We start from the raw sequence: 19,601 nt of genomic DNA on the forward strand, positions 1-19,601 counted from the left end.
CCCGTGTTAAGGAGCATGCATATAAGCATATTTGTACATACAATTCTAGTTAGCATAACATGGATGAAAACATGTCTGCTTTTTGCGAATGATAAAACTAATTGTGTAGATCTAGTTAAGAGGAAGATTAATGTTTGTTAGTTCTTACAAATGTATATATGAGGACCATTGCCCACAGGAAGTCTGGACGCAAAGTAATTACAGCTAAGCTCAGGCTATCCCAGTCACTTGACACCAGGGGTGGAGTTCGGATTCCAGTAAGACCATTTCTAAGACCATTGCTTCAGAACACTAGAATTATCAAGTAAGACACGGACCAATTCTTCAAATCTAGTATAGGATTACCAAGAGGAAAAATATTTACGTCCACCCACCCGGGGCCTGTCTTCGCCTCTGCATAATACAACACCCTGCTCTAGTCTTAAGTATTTTTTTCTCATCCTTAATTATTATTATTACTGTTCGCCGTTGCGTTGCTCTTGATGGTCTGAAAAAAATAATTACGAAACATTAATTTGCTACTACTCATTCCGTTCCTAAATACTTGTCGTTGTTTTAGTGGAAGTTTGTACCAAGACAGCGACATATATTTAGGAAGGAAATGAATACCATCTGCTACGTAACGACGTGTGAACCTGCGGGTGTCCTTTTATAAGCTCCCTTTCCTCGGACTCTAAACCAAAACCTACACTCATCGGTCACCTCTCGGCCTCTCCTCGTCCTAAACTACTACCACCCATTAAAGAACAAATGACCACGACATTAGAATTTTCAGTCCGGATAAGACTATAAGAGCGTCTAGCAGATACGATTGAGTGAATACTATGGTGGATCATATATACATGTGAAAAGTGGTTCCAGCGAAAATACAATGCCACTATACCAGCTGCTACGCGTCCTCGTGCAATAATAACATGAGCATGGGAGACATCAGCAACATAATCTTTCGCGCCGTAGAGACATTCAGCGTTCGGTTTATTCTTCTGTTCAGCTCCTCAAGCAATTGACGATGCGTGGCACTATGTGGAGGAGCCTCTTCTGGGTACGGTAGCATGTCCGGCTTCGATTGCGGTGTGGCCGTGTAAACGCGTGGCGTTGTCGGACTCAGGTGGGCTACTGCGCTAAGAGGTGCTCTGTTCCGGAATATTTTAGGCCAACTCCAGAGTGAAGAACCATTTGGTCCGTTTGGGTTCGTTTGGGTCCAAAGGAGCAAAACCACGTTGCAACTGGAAGACTCGTTTCCGCAACCGTCAGGGCGGAGCTGAAACAAATGTTTTCATGATGTCCACTTACCACTTTAACCTGATGCATAGCCTCAGTAAACTCATACTCCCTCCATTTCATAAAAGTTAGCGTATTTTGTTTCGTTAAGACAATGTTTTGACCCATGAAAACTCTATTAATATGTGTTTTTTCATACACGAACTTTATGTCAATGGATTCGTCTTTAAAAATTCTTACTAATGATCAAATGATTTCGTATCATATAACATACATTTTAATAGTGTAATTTTTGGTGAATGGCTTGTCTTAACGAAACAAAATATGCCAAGCTTTGTGAAATGGAAGGAATAATTAGCATGAATTTTCTCTCTTACCCTGATGCACGTGCATCAGGGTAAGCCTACACAGTTTAACGAAACAAAATATGCCAACCTTGGGGCTGCCATCGCCTGCCTGCACTGTCCGCGAGCATATGGCGGCGCTAGGGCCTGCTGCATCCCCTCCAGGGCACCCGACTCCATCCCCTCCATGGCCGCATGGCCGGTTACATCTTCTGTTGTAGCTGCCGGCGAGATGTGTAGGGAAGAATATGATTTGTTCTAGGAGAAAAAAGAAAAAAGCGACGGGGGTCAATGAAAAAGACGAGGACCTTCTCTACGTATGAAGCCATGTTGTCGGTTTTCCTGTCAAATTGCTTAATCGGACGAGTTTGGGTAAAGTTAAACAGATTACACCCATAGTATTAGTTCTGTGTTACAAGCCACTCGTCTGAGTGAAATCCTAAACATCAACAGTAGTAGTTTTGTGAAATTTACTCACATTTATACATGAGCAACCAACAGTTGGCCTTACCACGCTTACTTTTATGAGCCTCTCTAGCCCCAAACCAACTCCATTTCCCAGGCTCCAAGCCCTTGAGCAATCGCATAAACCTACAGTCGCATCTGGGGAGGGGGGGGGGGGGGGGCAACTAGTAGCAAAGCACTCCAGGCAAGTACAAAATGTGGATAGCCTGGTAGGATTCATTGATACGACCATGCAGCCATGCTAGATATTTACATTCGTATGTAATGTGGAGTTGGTTTCTTAGGAAATTCAAAATTCAATGCTGTGTCCGTGTTGGAATGAGAGACATCGGCAGTGTAGCTTTTCGTGAGGATGTGAATCACCGGATGGGCGTCGTGTGCCAGCGGCTGGACTTCGGTAGGCATGCCACGGCAGTTGAAGAACATTCTTTTACGGTGGGGAGAAACGAGTGAAGAAACTGATATCAATCTTCCATCTTCCTTGAACTAGGGACAGAACCCATCGATACCAGCACATACGCTGAGTACTGCAGTAGTATTTCCTCCGATCCATAAAAAATGTTCGTCCATTTTATACTAAGCTAGTATAAATTTTATATTAAGTGGACTATATTTTTTTATGAATGCATTGCCACGGCCACGGCTGGCCATCGCCGCCACCATCTCTCTCTGCTGAGATGAGGCGTGCAGCGGACGGTGATGTCGATGGAGCCACCGAGGCGCATCCCTTACCGAGCAGCAGCAAGCCTTCATTCCCCGTCTCCTCCGAGCAACCTCCCAAGTCCCAACAGTGGCAGAATTAACCGACGCCGTGCAATCGTCGGAGAAGATAAAGTCTGTGCAGGTGATCCATCCTCCACCTCAGCATGCAGAGTTTACGTCGCTGAAACTTAACTGGAGATCCCAACGAACCTTTCAAGTTTTATCCCAAACTGTGCTTTTATGATGTGATGTACTAATAGCTTGAGATTAGTATGACTGAGCAAGCTCAAGTGTTGTCTTGCAGTCGCAGAACAGACTTTCCTCATGCTAGGAGTTCTTGGAATAAAATGTGGCTGGCAATTTTTTTCCCTATGTCATTTCGTGCAGGAGCATAATTCCTCTTGGTAGAATTTATTAAATTGGCCCCTAATTAAAGTCAAAATCACTGGTCCTTTCTTGGTGTATGAAAGCACCACTGATATATTTCTTCTGGCTTTGCTAACTATAGTCCCCATTGTCAAAGTAATCCTTGGAGAAGGGAGAGCAATACAGAATCATTGGTATGATGTTATGCATCTCGGTTTGTCTCGATCACCAATCCAACAAGAAACATTCCTGATTATTATTTTTCAAAACCTAGGCAATGCCATTGATAGATTAAATCAAAAAATAGTTGGACAGTTTATAAGGAAATTCATTAAAGAACGCACCCCACCACTCCTGAATTTTTGCACGCTCTTAAATGCCGGTCGTACCTCTTCGTCAACACCCGGTCCATGTACCTCTTCGTTGCAATGGCAAAGCAGTTACCACACCCCGCGACGAATTCCAACACTAGAGTAATATGCCAACGGTCCAGTTTGATGGTGCCATAAGGGCACTCCTGATGCATTGTAGTACGATCCCATCTTATAATTGGTGCACAAGGACACTGCTGATGCATTGCAGCACGATCTTATAATTGTATCTTATAAAAAATGTCGTCCATTTAGTATAAAATGGACGACACTTTTTATGAATCGAAGTGAGTATATATTTCAGGATCAACACCTATATCATTTCCTCGCTCTCCTCCTTAATTTTACCAGTACCACACACAACAATGAAACGGGTGAAGAAAGAGGAAGATAAAAAAAAGACCAGCGATAAGTCTGAGCTACCAAGATAACAAGTCCCTTGTGACATGCAAGAGTCTACAGTACAAAAGGGAGATAGATCAATTGGTAAAAAAAAAGGGAGATAGATCAATACTACGTAAATCTCAAGAAGCAAGTCATGACCCGCCATATCGGAATAGGAGGCCTGTGGAAAGTCGACATTTGTCGACAAGCCACAATTTGTACAAGACTGCCGTATGAGTGCATCCTTACAGAAGGCAAGCTAGCTGCACAACAATCTCGGACTTTTTCTCGATCTGTTGGTACGTGGCTAGCAAGTTCCCCTCCCCGTTGCAACTTCTGCGACAATCACGCGGGGTTAATTTTTTGCGCTCACTTGTGTCTTCTAGATTTTTATTTGGGTATATATATTAATTTCATTTTCAAAAAATATGATCAAATAACAGAGAATAGGGTAACATGACATCCTCACATGCCAATGATTTTTCAACATTTATTGATCATTGAGAGTGGGAAAACCGTGAATATCAAGTATATCGAGTTGGAAACATTTGCGATGGTTTACAAAGTGCATGGTTTGGTTTTATAAATTATTTGGAATTTCTTGAACCATAGAGACATTATAAGATTTTATTTGAACCTTATTCAAAACTTATTTTAGTATAAAAGTATTTATAAAAGAATTTTTTGGGTGAAAAATATATTTCCTAAGCCCAAAATAATTATTTAGATTTATTGGAATTATTTGAAATTCATATGGCATTTATAAAGCCGTACTTAAATTTTTGTGATTTGTTTGTGATTAGAAATGATGGCTAGAAAACCCAAAACCACCCCCCGGGCTGAAGCCCATCTTGCTTAGCCCAGCCGCAGCCCACCTCCTCTGTCTCCTTTTCTTGTTTTCCTTTTCCAGGCCGCACCCTTTCATCCCCTGCCCATCATCTTCTGCCCGAGCGCCCCACAGCCCAGCGTTTTGCTTTGTCTTCCTCCTCCCGTACACGTTCCAGAACTGGCACACCACGAACAGCCACTGCCGCCGGTTGAGCTCCCTTCATCTATCTCGATCCAGACTGTTCGACCGCGACCAGGGAATTATACTCCAATCCCCTGTATCTCACGAACCGATTCAATCTCACGAACCGATTCAGTCAATAAACCTTCCGTTTCCCCTCTTGGTCTCCCAATTACAACCACACGACCCGAATGCCGTCCGTCGGCGTGCACCCCTCGATCTCCCTCGCCAGCCTATAAAAACCGTTTCCGAGCTTCACCTTGAAAGTTTCGTCTCTTATCCTTTGTAGAGCCCGGTGCCATGACCGTCTTCTCCCTTTTGGTCGCCGCCTCCATTGTTGAAGGTGAGCTCGCTCCGAAGCTCTGTATCTTAATTTCTTACACCGTGATATTCCTCTGACCCCCTTCTACCTCTTTGAAAAGGATTTGCAATCTATCTACACCATTGGACGCGTCGCACCGAGGAGATGCCAACGTCGCACCGGAGCTGCGCTCATCGCCGTCCAGATGCGTCTTCGAGCACCGCAACTGCGTCACGGAGTCCGCCCCGACCACAGGAGGTAGAAGATTCCCTCGGTTTGTGCCAGGAAGCCCCGCCACCATCGACCCACTGCCGGCGCGGCCCGAAATGTTGTTGCCGTCGTTTGAGGCCGCCTCGCGGACCTCTGAGGACCCCCCATCGACTTCGTATGAAGTATGAACTGCGTATTTGACGCCCTCATCTTCCCCGACCTCTGGCTGATCATCCCATCCATCTCCGGTAAGGTTTCATTCCTGTACCGATTCCCTGCCGCTGCAGAAACTTTCAGTATCATTGTTGTTGATTAGCCATCTTCATATGTCCATATCTTTCTATCTATTGCTCCGTTTCATCCTATTATTTCTGCATTGCAAAGGATTGCATCACCCTATTCATTCAAGTTCAGTTAGTTCACTTTGTACAGCTCATGAACAGTAGTGTATCTTCAATCGAATTTGGTATCCAGTACACATAGTTATTGAGTAGCAAACTTCTAAGCCCTATAATCTTTTGATCCGTTGATCCGTTTGGGTTGATTTGTTTTATGTTGGAAAGAGCTGATTTAAATATCCACTTTCAAATACTTCAGACATCGCTTATCTATCAGTATCATGACTCCATGTTCAACGGAAGATTGTAATGCCATCTATTCCAACTTCCTCGGTTTGAACCCAAACCACTTCCTAGCCTTAGTTATGTGTTGTATTAGAGAATTTGTGACTTGATTTGGGACTTCTATTATCTTGTTTATTCTTTTGTATATATTGTTCTTTCATTTGGACTTTACTAGTAAGTCCGTGCACGTTCCTAAAATTTAAACCATGTCTTTCAACTCTCATTGTTATTTAAGTTTTTTTTATACCAATATATTTAGCATTTATTTTAAGATCACTGCTAATTATACAAGAGACTTCACAGCTTATAAAAAGAATCAGCTAATCTATGTCAACAGAGATATGTGCGAGGGTAAATTCCAAATCGAACCTAAAACAGGTAGACAAGTTGAGAACCTTTGGAAATGAAGGAAATGCTATAACACAAGGGAAAGCACAGAAGAGTAAGTGTCAAGCACCTGGTATCCCATCCCCAGCATTGATGCCAATGTTAGTTTGAAGATCTGGCCTTTGTTGGATGAAACAAAGTTCCTAATATTTTCTTAAAGGAAAAATCTAGGACGAAAATATTCTGGGAAGGACATAAATGCTAAAATCATCTCACGCTGATATTTGCTCCATGCACTCTGATTGAATCTGTTCATCTCTGCTACTTATAAAAGCACGAACTTGGCTGACAGTCTGCCTGGCTGTAGAATATTCCCTCATCCTCTCAAAATTCTCTGCCCCGCCTCCGTCCCAGACCCGCCCGGTCGCGCCAGATCCCCGCGCGCCCCGCCGCCGCTGTCGCACGACGCCGTCCCGTCCTGGACGCCTCGCCGCCGTCAGTCCTGTCCCTGACTGCGACCCGCTCGCCGCTCGCGCCCAGCCAAGTTCGTGCCTTTATAAGTAGTAGGGATTTGGAATTATCGAACATATTGTTTATTATCGTTCTTTCGTTCTTCACGATAGATCATACGGAGTGTGATTAGTACAAGTTGTGAAGAAGAGTACCAAGACACTAAGCAGGTAAGTTGCTTTGACCATATATATCCCAATATTTATCTATGCAACATGTTTAACTTAATTTCGTAGAAATGCATGTGTAAGAAAATGCTATATGCTTTTATATCCTAGTAGAAAACCGTAGGTTCCATCCCATTAATCCTTGTAGCCATGTTTTATGCTTTACAATATCTACATACTTAGCAGTGCTTGTATAAAGTTTATGGATTTTTTTATAATATTGTTTTATGAAATATTGACATGAGCCCATTTTGGAGTAGTGTTATGAAAACTAAGTTTTTTAAATTAAAAGAGGAAGAATGCAACTTCACAAGCAACTTGAGAATAAGCTTCATTTCTGAAAAGAAGACATCATCTTTGAATTCTACTTTGTTTTACTTCATAAGGTGAATTCTACTTTGTATGAATTCATAAGGACAAATGGAAACTATATATACCTGATGTAGAACATGACGAACCGTCGAGATCGAATATGCTCTCACAACTCAACTCAACCTTGTAACACATAATTGAAACATATAAAGGTCTCAACCAAAAGATATAAAAACTATTCTTAAAAAACTACCAAACGCCAAGATCTTTGACAGCAGCACCTGCCTTTGGACACTGGAAGACCAGGCTCAAGACCGATCTGGAGTTGCTCGCGTTCAGGTCCCACAAGGAGAAATGCAAAACTAAACTAGCTCTAGTCCTTGCTACTTTGGCATAATAAGTGCCAGAACACTTACAAGAAGACAACAGTACAAGCTATTTTCACTAAATAGCAAATGGAAGGAAAAGAAAAAAAACAAGTCATTTGTTTGGGAAAAGATGGCAATTTACACTAAGTTTTTTGGATCACAACATTCATATAGATAGTAACTTGTGGACTGAACATTTGGCAGTATAGCTTTACTCCCAAAGTCAGTTGAGGCAATATGGTTGCTTAACTGTTTGTATAAATTGATTACCAAGACTAAGAATAGAGGCTTGTATAAATTGATTACCAAGACTCTTGCAGTAAGAATAGAGCCTATTGCTGCATGAAACCAAGAGGAAGAAGCAGATAGGCATCAATTGAAAAAGCCTACTATAAAATGAAATGGAACTTTCTCTTTGAGTGTTAAGCAGCAAGGTTTTTTTTTTGTCAAAAGTGGTAACCTAACTGGTCCATATATCAAAAGCTTCAAAGGTGTGAAACGGCACCAATCTTATTCAACATGTTGATGTATAATAATTCTTATAGCACAAAGAAATGGTTTGATGTGTGGACTGATTGACCACATCATTGAGGGGGGTTGCAGTTGTGCATGACACAATTAGTCATTAAGGGGAAGTTGCAGGTGTGCACCACACAATTAGTTGTTTGAAACATAGTTTGGAAGGGGCAAAAGTTTGTTTGACACAATTAGTTAAAGTTTGGAAGGGGCAAAGAATTTGAAATTATTATTGTACATTAAAGTGAGTTTTTGACAATGGAACTTCCCCAATTAGTAAGCCCAAGTATCACAACCAGGTATCCCAAGTAGATTGCACATTAGTAGTTTGTTGCCCTTGGAAGAGAAAAGTGTTGATATATAGAACAGGGTCCACAGATTGATTACTACTAGTTTAAATAAATAATAATATTGTCTAAATAAATAATGCCGACGATGGTCAAAAACTTAATTAATAAGATTAGACAACATGGTGGTGGAAAGTAGACAGAGCTGAGTACAAGGAACGAACACACACACCACACCCCAGGAACTAGTCTAGAAACGTGCCACAAAGTATAAGAAGACACGAGGCCTAACAACCAAGGACCAGCACCCTGGGCATGAGCTCTTGGATCTTTGAAGCCCCTTCTGGCATAAAAACGAAGGGCCGGCACCTGAGCATAAGCTTTTGGAGCTCTGAAGCCTATGGAGACTACCTCAACGCTCAGTGTCGTTGAAGTCTTCTGGCAAGATATTATTAATCCCAAAGTATGAAATGACCTATTTGTCACATGCGAAACATACGGTAGCAAAATATTCACCTATTTTTCACATGTGAAATGTAGAATGCTGAGATATGTTTAAGATGTGTTATATGCTGCTTGTTCCTCTATTTGCAATTAGTAATCATGTCAAAGAAAAAATGAATCTAAAAGCACATAAACAAGTGCACCAAACTTTGCACATTTCAAAGTAGGAAAATTTTCTTTTCCTAAAAATAGCTCCAAGCCTTCTTCCAATGATGAACAAATTTTACCTGTAGTTTCAACTGTTACAAGAAGAGGCAAAACTCGACATTCAAATGTTGTTTCTTGCCATTTCTCTTTGACAGTTTCTAGATTCATGCTACCATGCATAATTTATAGTTAGAGGTGAAATATTTAGTGGGTTAGAGGTGAGAAAGAATAGACAAGGACGTTGAGGCCATTAAATTGTGAAATATTTAGCAAATGGGTATTTATCATTAGGGTGGGATGGGTTCATATGCTTTTCCCATTTTATGGTGATTGATAACTTAAACCGCTAACAAATTTATATGGCCATTGTTATGTTAAAGCGCTCAACAAATCTAACATTGACTGCTTTCTAATCTTTCATTCTTTTAAAGCTTTAATGCAAACTTTCATAAAAACTTAAGTAATGCCAACTCACTACAAACTTCCCTTATTTCTCAAAACTTACAAACTCCCTCATCAAAACTTGAATTTAAGTGTGGAATTACATACCTCATAAACCATAAAAAAAGCATATATATCTTCAACAATGTTCCACCCATGCTTCTTTGAACTTGTCTCCATGAGTTCACTTGTTGCAGTACATAAAAACACACCATCACACCAGTCACATCACAAAAGCACATAATAAGACCAATAGGCATAAGGGAACCGAAAAGAGACATGTATTATCTTACGTTAAAAATTCATGTGGGTCCTAATGTTATTGGCCAGCCTTGTTAAATTCAACTCCACGGTCTTTGATATGACGAGTAAGATCTTGGGGATCGATAATTTCTTATGTCCTTGAATCGTTGATAAGTCAACGTAGGTCATGCAAGCACTTGATACTCACACCACCTACATGCAAATGGTGAATAAATGTTTTAAAATATGTGTATATTTATTTATTTATTTATTTGATATGACAAAAGATAGTGAGTAAGAGACACACAATATTTTCCGTCGTCATCCCTAAACAAATATGAGACAAGTGACTCTATAAATGAATAGCATTGGAATACCGAATTCCCATAACATCTGCATGTGGAGAAGTGAGGTTAATAATTGAAGAAAACTAGTTTCTAATTGTAGAAATCTGGATAGTTACTTACATGAGACGTTGATTGACAAGCCCACAAGGCTCTGATAGCTACTTCGATGCATTAGCTTTTGTTTTTTGTTTTTTTTCTGCGCCACACAACACAAAGAATACAAAATAGAATATTAATACTTCTAAATTTCTAAAGCTAATCCAAGATAATGATTAAACATGTATGAATTTCTACGTTCTATGGCTAATCCAAGATACATAATACATATATAGTTAATACGTGTGATAGCTAATCCAAGATACTAACCAGATACATGTATGAATTTCTAAATTATAAGGCTAATTCAAGATACATAATATATATAGCTAATCCGAGTGATAGAAGATATCCTTGGAACTTCTCTTTCTAGTCTTATTGCCTGTTATATCATCGATTTTTCGCTTCTGCATATGATATGCATATAGGGAAGTAGGAAAGATGTAAACATATACGGTTAGGATTTGCATATGTATATAGGAAACTAGAAAAGATGCAAACATATAGGGTTAGGATTTTGTGCGATTACATATTTACCCATACCTTTGTTCCTGTATCCCCAACACACATGTCCCGAACAAAAAAAAAGAACATTTGTCAAGTGTCTTATCAAGTGAAGCAACAATTAAACAAAAATGTTATTGTTAAGTTGCATCTGGCTTGTAAACTTGCACCTCACTTACCATTTCAGTTTTCTCCACCTTGGCATGGGGGACAATATCTTGTCAGGCGGAGCTCCGCGAGATCCCGTTTCATCAGACGATTTCCGAACAGACCGCCTGGTCCACGTACTCATCCCGCCCGCGCTCATTCTCGCTCGTCCCGCCCAGGCTCAGGCAGTTCCCGCAAGCACGTTCCCTCGCTTCCTTTTTTTTCCGTTTCTCTGCGAGCACTCGGCCTAGTCTCCTTGCTCGCGTTGGACTTTGTCCGCGCGATGGGCCTTGTGCTAGAGCCCAACGACCACAAGCCAGCTTCAGCCTTTTCCTCTTTTCCCGTTTTCATTTTTCTTTTTTATTTCAGAAAAGAAAAACTTTGCAAACTTTTAATCTTCTCTAGGACAACTTTTTTTAAAGAAACATGTAGACAAAAATTTAAATATTTCTAGATGTACTTAAAAAAAATTGAGTAGAATTTAAATTTTTCAAGCAGACTTTTATTTTTTCTGGATCGGGCTTTTCATTTTTGTACTGGCTTTTAGTTTTTATTGGAAATTAATTATTATTTCTATCATACTTTTAATTTTTTCTGGGTGAACCTTCAATTTTTTTGAAACAAACTTTCGACTTTGTGAGAGAATCATTTAAAATTTAAAAATCTTTTCATGAGACTTCAAAACTTCAGTGCAAATTTTTCCAACAAAAATCTGAATGAGCTTTTAAAATTTTGGGCAAAAGATGCAGCAGCTAGCAACAGGCCAATTATTTTAGCAATAGCCATGGAGTACCGCAGAAAGGCCGCTTTCACCATGCATGCGGCAACGAGAGAAGCTGTCGCTTTCAGTGCCTGGCGGAGAGACGTGGCCACGTGTTGGCTTCGAAGCAATGGGAAAGAAGGAAGCATTCGATGCAGCGTGCGGTCGGAAATCGTCCGCATGCCACGCGGACGAGCGTGGATCGAAGAGTTCTTTCGTATCTTGTCTTTCAAAGTTTAAATCATGTGGAAATACTAAATCACCGCGAGTCCTTCACATTGATATCTATACATTTACACATCTTGACTTCAACCACGTCACAGCTATGAATCGTATCATGGCCCTCCATTTCATCCCAGAGCCTTTCCCAGGTGAATGTTGTGATGTCGATGTCTGTCCCAATGTTGAATTTTCAGCCATCCACCTTGAAAGATGAGTCGTCTTCATGCTTCCAAGTGAGGTCATCCAATACAACACTCAGTTTATATTTTCTAACCTATTAAAACAAAGAAGGTTTGTGTTAGGTTGCATGTTGAGGCATGTGGCTTGGTAGATCATATATGCAGCGGTGATATATATAGACATTGATTCCGACCGGACGTAACTTGAAAATTGTAATCAGGAGCCATTTGGAGCACTAAAACATATTGTCTATTTTTGACAAGGAAAAAAGGGCAAGCATATCAAATCTAATCTTCCAAAAACAAAAGGGGTCTGCATCTTCTCTACTAGGAACCGACATTATTAACGAAAGCATATAAAATCTAGGCCTGAAAAAAAGACCGCACCATGCATCTCTACTACTATTTGTAGTACTGCACCGAGTAACATGTGTCGAAACACTCATACTACACGGGGAAAGCAGCCAAGCACACAACTTCACACTTTCCAAAACATTAAATTAGTTACGAATAGAAAAAAAAACATGTGCATTAATATTTCCCCGCAAAACTACAAGCCAAAACCCAACATAGCAAAACCCTAACTACTACTTGTAGTACTACATTGAGTAACATGTGCTGAAACACTCATACTACACAAACCAAGCAGCTCAGCCCACAAGTTGACACTCTCCAAAACATTAAACTAGTGACAAACAAGAAAAAAAATTCCTTTGAACTATTTTCCCCTGCAAAACCCCAAGTCCCTAAAACCCCAACCTAGCAAAACCCCTACTAGTACTTCTATAATTGGTGGAAAGTAAGTTATGTACGAGCGAGAGAGTACTTACGCCGGCCCCGATTGGTCATCCAGGTCTCCCATTCTGGTCTTGGGGGGGAGAGGATGCCACCGCCACTACCAACGGCACGGAATGAGAGACCCAGATGACTGAAATGGCGGTCGGCACGGAATGGGAGACCCAGCTGACCGAAATGGCGGTGGCATCCTCTCCTCCCCAAGACCAGAATGGGAGACCCGGATGGCCAATCGGGGCCGGGGTGAGTGCTCTCTCGCTTGTACATACCTTCTTTTCCACCAATTACAGAAGTACTAATAGGGGTTTTGCTAGGTTGGGGTTTTGGGGACTTGGGGTTTTGCGGGTGAAATTAATTCAAAGGATTTCAAAGGATTTTTTTTTTCCTGTTTGTGACTATTTTAATGTTTTGGAGAGTGTCAAGTGTTGGACTAGGCTGCTTCCCCTATGTAGTATGAGTGTTTCCGCACATGTTTCTCAATGTAGTACTGCAAGTAGTAGTTGGGGTTTTGCTACGTCGGGGTTTTGTGGAGAAATTAATTCAAAGATTTTTTTTCTGTTTGTAACTAGTTTAATGTTTTGGAAAGTGTGAAGTTGTGTGCTCGGCTGCTTGCCTGGTTTAGAATGAGTGTTTCCACACATGTTAGTAAGTGGTAGTACTACAAATAGTAGTAGAGATGCATGATGCAGTCTTTTTTTGTCAAGCTTAGAGTTTATATGCTTTCGTTAATAATGTCTGGTAGTAGAGAAGATGTAGACCCCTTTTGTTTTGGAAGCTTTGATTTGATATGCTTACCCTTTTTTTCTTGTCGAAAATAGACAATATGTTCTAGTTCTCCAAATGGCTCCTGATTACAATTATCAAGTTACATCCAGTCGGAATCAATGTCTATAAATATCACCGCTGGATAAATGATCTACCAAGCCAGATGCCTCAACATGCAACCTAATGCAAACTTTCTTTATTTATGTTGTGTCAGGAAATATAAATTGAGTGTTGTATTGGATGACTTCACTTGGAAGCGTGAAGACGGCTCATCTTTCAAGGCGGGTGGCGGAAAATTTAACCTTGGGAGAGACATTGACATCACAACATTCACCTGGTGAAGGCTCTAGGATGAAATGGAGGGCCGTGATACGATTTCGAGCAGTGACGTGGTTGAAGTTAAGATTTGTGAATGTATAGATATCAATGTCAAGGAATCTCGGTGATTTAGTATTTCCACAACAAGATATTGTCCCACCTACCAAGGTGGTGGAGAAAACTAGAATGGCAAGTGAGGTGCAAGTTTACAAGCCAGATGCAACTTAACAATAACAATGTTTTTTTTTTCATTCTTGCTTCACTTGAGAACACACTGAACAACTGTTATTCTTTTTCTTTTTTATCTTGTTCAGGACATGAGTGTTGAGGACACAGGCATCTAATCGCACTAAATCCTAACTCTATATGTTTGCATCTTTTCTACTTTCCTATATACATATGCAAATCCTAATCATATATGTTTGCATCATTCGTACTTTCCTGTATGCAATATATAGAAGCAAAAAATCGATGATATAACATGTAAGAAGACTAGAAAAAAGAGTTCCAAAGGTATCGTCTATCACTTGGATTAGTTGTATATATATTATGTATCTTGGATTAGCTTTAGAATTTTGAAATTCATACATGTATCTGATTAGTATCTTGGATTAGCTATATATGTATTATGTATCTTGGGTTAGCTTTAGAATTTAGAAATTCATACAAGTATATGATTAGTATCTTGGATTAACTTTAGAATTTAGAAATATACGTATTTTATTTTGTATTCTATGTTTTGTGTGGCATAGAAGCAGCTATCAGATCCTTGTGGGGTTGTCAATCAACGTCTCATGTAAGTAACTATCCAGATTTCTTCAATTAGAAATTAGCTTTCTTCAATGATTAACCTCTCATCTGCACAAGCAGATGTTATGCAAATTCGGTGTTCCAATGCTATTTATTTACAGAATCACTTGTCTCGTATTTGTTTAGGGATGACGACGGAAATATTGTGTGTCTCTTACTCACTATCTTCTCTCATATCAAATATATAAATACACACATTTTAGAACATTTATTCACCATTTGCATGCAGGTGGTGTGAATAGCAAGTCCTTCTTGTATGACCTATGCCGCCTTACCGAACATTCAAGGACAGAAGAAATTATAGATCCCCAAGATCTTATATCAAAGACCTTGGAGGAAAATTCAACAAGTTTGGCCAACATTAGGACCCACATGAATTTGTATCATAAGACAATACATGTCTTTTTTCGGTTCCCTTAGGTCTATTGGTCTTATTATGTATTTTTGCGATGATGCGATGGTGTCTTTTTGTGTGGTGCAACAAGTGAACTCATGGAGACATGTTCAAAGAAGCATGGATGAAATATGCCTTTCCGATGGTTTATGAGGTACGTAATTCCACACTTAAATTCAAGTTTGATGAGAAAGTTTGTAAGTTTTGAGAAATAAGGAAAATTTGTAGGGAGTTCGCATTATGGAAGTTTGCATTAAAGCTTTAAAATAATAAAACAATAGAAATGAGTTAATGTTAGATTTGTTGAGCGCTTTAACATAACAATCGCCATATAAATTTGTTAGCGCTTTAAGTTATCAATCGCCATATAAATGGGAAAAGCATATGCACTCATCCCATCCTAATGACGAACACTTCTTTGCTAAATATTTCACAATTTAGTGGCCTCGCATCCTTTTGTCTATTTGTTCTCACCTTTAACTCCTTTGCTAAATATTTCACCTCTAACTATAAATTATGCATGGCAGCATGAATGTAGAAACTTTTCAAAGAGAAATGGGAAGAAACACCATTTGAATGTCGGGTGTCGCCTCTTCCTGTAATAATTGAAGGTAAAGGTAAAATTTGTGCATCATTGGAAGAAGGCTTGGAGCTATCTTCTGAAAAAGAAAAATTTCCTACTTTGAAATGTGCAAAGTAAGTTTGGTGCACTTCTTGTTTATACGCTTTTAGATTCTTTTTTTCTTTGACATGATTACTAATTGCAAACCGAGGAACAAGCAACATTGAACACATCTTAAACATATCTTAGTCTTCTAGGTTTCACATGTGACAAATAGGTGAATATTTTGCTATTGTATGTTTCACATGTGACAAATAGGTCACTTCATACTTCGGAATTAATGATATCTTGCCAGAAGCCTTCAATGGCAGTGAGGGTGGAGGTGGTATCAAGGGGCTTCAGAGCTGCAAGAGCTCATGCCCAGGTGCTGGCCCTTGGTTTCTTATGCGTTCAGAAGGGGCTTGAAAGCTCCAAGAGCTCATGCCTAGGGTGTTGGCCCTTGGTTCTTAGGCCTCTTCTTATACTTTGTGGCACGTTTCTATACTAGTTCCTGGGGTGTGGTGTGTGTGTTTGTTCCTTGTACTCTGCTGTCTACTTTGCACCACCATATAGTCTAATCATATTAAGTGTTGACTATCATCAGCATTATTTATTCGTGGCTTTAGGAGACAACACCTGAATCAAAGCCAAGTAAAATTAAGGCCACGGCGACAAACAGATTATCCCAGGTTCAGAGTGCAAGCTACAGGATCTAATGGAAGACCGATCAAACGTTGGCTCAAATGTGTAAATGATCACATTTTCTATTGATTTCATGAAAGAAAATCTTTTGTCTGTAGTAATAAAATTGATTCTTACTATGCTCAAGAAAATTGATTTGTACTTGCTTTTCTCGTAGGGTAAATGTAACACCTAGTTGGGTACCTCAACTTGGCATGAAATTTAGCAGTGTTGATGCGGCTTGGAAATTTTGGGCATACTGGAGGAAGGATGGAGTTCAATGTCGGGAAGAGATACACAAACAAAAGCAAGTTTGATGGCAAGATCACTGTATGTAGGTATGTGTGTTCAAAAGAGGGTCACAGGGTAGCAGACAAAAGAGATCATTTACATAAGAACCTCGAGCTGAAACTACGGTTGTGAAGTGCATATGAGCCTTACAATAGACCGAGAAGTAGGAAATTACTAAATATGTGGCCTTGGTCTTGAACACAATCATATGCTTCAATTGCCAGAAGCACGTCATCTTATTCCGTGACAGCGAAAGATCTCTGAAGTACAAGCCTTTGAAATTGAAATTGCTGATGACTCAGGTATTGGACCAAAGGCTGCTCATCAGTTGGCTAGCCAAAGGATTGGTGGATCATGTAATCTTAGAAATACACACCGGATCACAGGAACTATTTTGCGAACTAAGCGTCAAAGGGACCTAGAGTATGGTGAAGCGGGTAGCATGCTGAAATATTTTCAAGATAGAACTGCAGAGAATTTGTTGTTCTAGTATGCTTTTCAGTTGGATTGTGAAGAAAATATCACAAACATAGGGCTGATAACAAAATGATCATCGATTATGCTCATTCGGTGATGTTGTGAGCTTTGACACTAATCTAGGCCCTTTGAGTGTTTGTTGGGTTCAATCATTTCAGAGAAACAATTATATTTGGTGCTTCTCTGCTCTATGATGAGACATTCGGTTCTTTTAAATGGCTTTTTGATACATTCATGTCAGTACATAACCAGAAGCAACCTCGAACGATATATAGTGATCAAGACGCTGCAATGGGAAAGCCGATAGAGCATGTGTTTCCAGAAGTCCAACATGGCCTATGTACTTTCCACATTATGCAAAATACAGTCAATCATTTATGTAGTCACAAGGATGATGCTGATGATGACGAAGAATCATCTCTTCTTGCAGATTTTAGTGCATGCATGTATAAGTATGATGATAAGGCAACATTTGAAGAATCTTTCGAAATTATGAGAGGTAAGGTGCAAAAGCAAACTTGGCTTGATAATCCCTCCGATCCATATTAGTTGTCAAAATATTACATGTATCTAGACGCTTTTTAGGCATAAATACATCCATATTTGAGCAAATTTGAGACAATTAATATGGATCAGAGGAAGTAGTGTTTATAAGGTAAAGGAGAAGTGGGCAGAGTGTTACATGAGAAATGTTTTCACCTTGGGAATGCGGAGCACACAACTACCTAGAATCAAAATGAAGACGCCCATGTTAATGCAAGCAAGCTTAGCACTCTTGTTATATCTGAGTGTTTTCAGACTGAATACGAGAGACCTACAGCAGCTTGCCCTGAAGTGCTAGATGGACACCACGAATATATGGTTAAAATTGGAAGTCTTTGTGAATATCCAAAATTTGAAGAAGAATGCAAAGTTATTGCCAATCCATGGGAATAAACAGATATATGTAGTTGTCGACAGTTTGATCTAGTAGGAATACTGCGCAGCCATGCTTTAAAAGTCCTTGATATGATGAATATCAAGCTGCTGCCTGTCCTGCACATTATATACTGAAGCGATGGACTCGAGAAGCACGGTCAGAATCTGTTGAAGATAGTCATGGAAGAACAAGTGTCGAAAATCCCTAGTTGGAGGCCCTTCAACACTACAATCTTCTCTCACACAAATTTGTTAAGTTGGCCACCCAAGCATCCAGCTCTGAAGAATGTTGCATTTTAATTGAGAATGCACTTGACAGCGCTAGTAAGCAAGTTGAAGAGCGGTTGAATGGGGGCACATATAATTCTGATGAGAGGCATGATGCTAATGGGACTCCTCAAGCATCAAATGATTTGTTGAGCTCTGCACGCCTGAAGAAAAAGCCAACTGAAAATAGAAGATCAAGGAGAAAGAAAACTTGGCTTGATAAGCTACACAAAAGAAGAAAGAGAGGACCAGCTAAAGATGGAGCACCAGAACAATCATCTAAGGTATTTCCTTAACTATATGGTACAAATAAATTAAATATATTGCAATACTCTGTTCTAACCCCGTGAGTTGTTTGTATTGCCCAGCAGAAAGGGTAGAAGACCAACACATCACAAGGTCAGGTAATGGCTGCGGAAGTTTCTATGGGAAATGAAAATGCTTTCCAAGAAAATGAAGTGATAAGAAGTTATATGGACCTACTGACGGTACTCTTTCTCTTATTATTGTTTTAGTGACACATTTATTTATAACACTGTAGTATGAATGCTACTAATATTGACTTTATTAACATCCAGAATTCTACTGTTGAAGACATGTGGTTTGAAGGTATATTTTGATCACCATGTATTCAGAAAAATATTGATGCTTGGAGGCTGGAGAACTAGTAGTATTGATGTCTGGAGCACCGGTAGTACTTCCTCCGATCCATATTAGTTGTCGAAATATTACATGTATTTAGACGCTTTTTAGGTATAAATACATCCATATTTGTACAAATTTAAGACAATTAATATGGATCGGAGAGAGTAGTTTCTTTCTCAAGTTACTTGATTCAGGAAATGCCTGGAGGTTGTACTGAGCTATTTCTGAAAGCTTGGAGATTTCATCAGACTTTTTAGTGTTAAGTTTTTCTATTACATTCAGTCCAGTGATCCACTAGTTGTTTAACATGATATATATACTCCTCCTGTCCCATATTAAGTGTCTTAAATTTACCCAAATATGAATGTACCTATACCTAAAAAGTAACATTTCGACATTTAATATGGGATGGAGGAAGTATTGTTTATTTCTTTTGAGATTCTGTATTGCGAAAGTAGCAGTTTCGTTCTCTTTTTCTCTGAAGTTTTAGTTTAAGGCTGCAGGAGTATATAGCATGTCCCAAGCAGCCACCAGCAGAGAGCAGACACGACGAGAATTGCCTAGTA

At 39.7% G+C, this 19,601-nt stretch overlaps 1 long non-coding RNA gene across 8 annotated transcripts; it reads left to right on the top strand.

The window, feature by feature from the left end:
• The first annotated feature begins 4,787 nt into the window (after positions 1-4,787).
• On the top strand, positions 4,788-19,350 carry LOC104583793. Of its 8 annotated transcripts, none has more exons than XR_002965615.1 (8): positions 4,788-5,621; positions 6,334-6,438; positions 6,947-7,003; positions 14,991-15,309; positions 15,683-16,503; positions 16,616-18,674; positions 18,762-18,878; positions 18,969-19,350. It is a non-coding gene; the product is annotated as an uncharacterized LOC104583793 (long non-coding RNA). The 8 variants fall into 8 exon arrangements; XR_002965620.1 differs by lacking the exon at positions 6,334-6,438 and having other exon boundaries at positions 16,616-16,775; positions 17,031-18,674; XR_002965617.1 differs by lacking the exon at positions 6,334-6,438 and having other exon boundaries at positions 15,683-16,141; positions 16,383-16,503.
• The last annotated feature ends 251 nt before the right edge of the window (positions 19,351-19,601 follow it).

Source organism: Brachypodium distachyon, chromosome 3, assembly GCF_000005505.3.
Source record: "Brachypodium distachyon strain Bd21 chromosome 3, Brachypodium_distachyon_v3.0, whole genome shotgun sequence".
Classification (NCBI taxonomy): Eukaryota; Viridiplantae; Streptophyta; class Magnoliopsida; order Poales; family Poaceae; genus Brachypodium; species Brachypodium distachyon.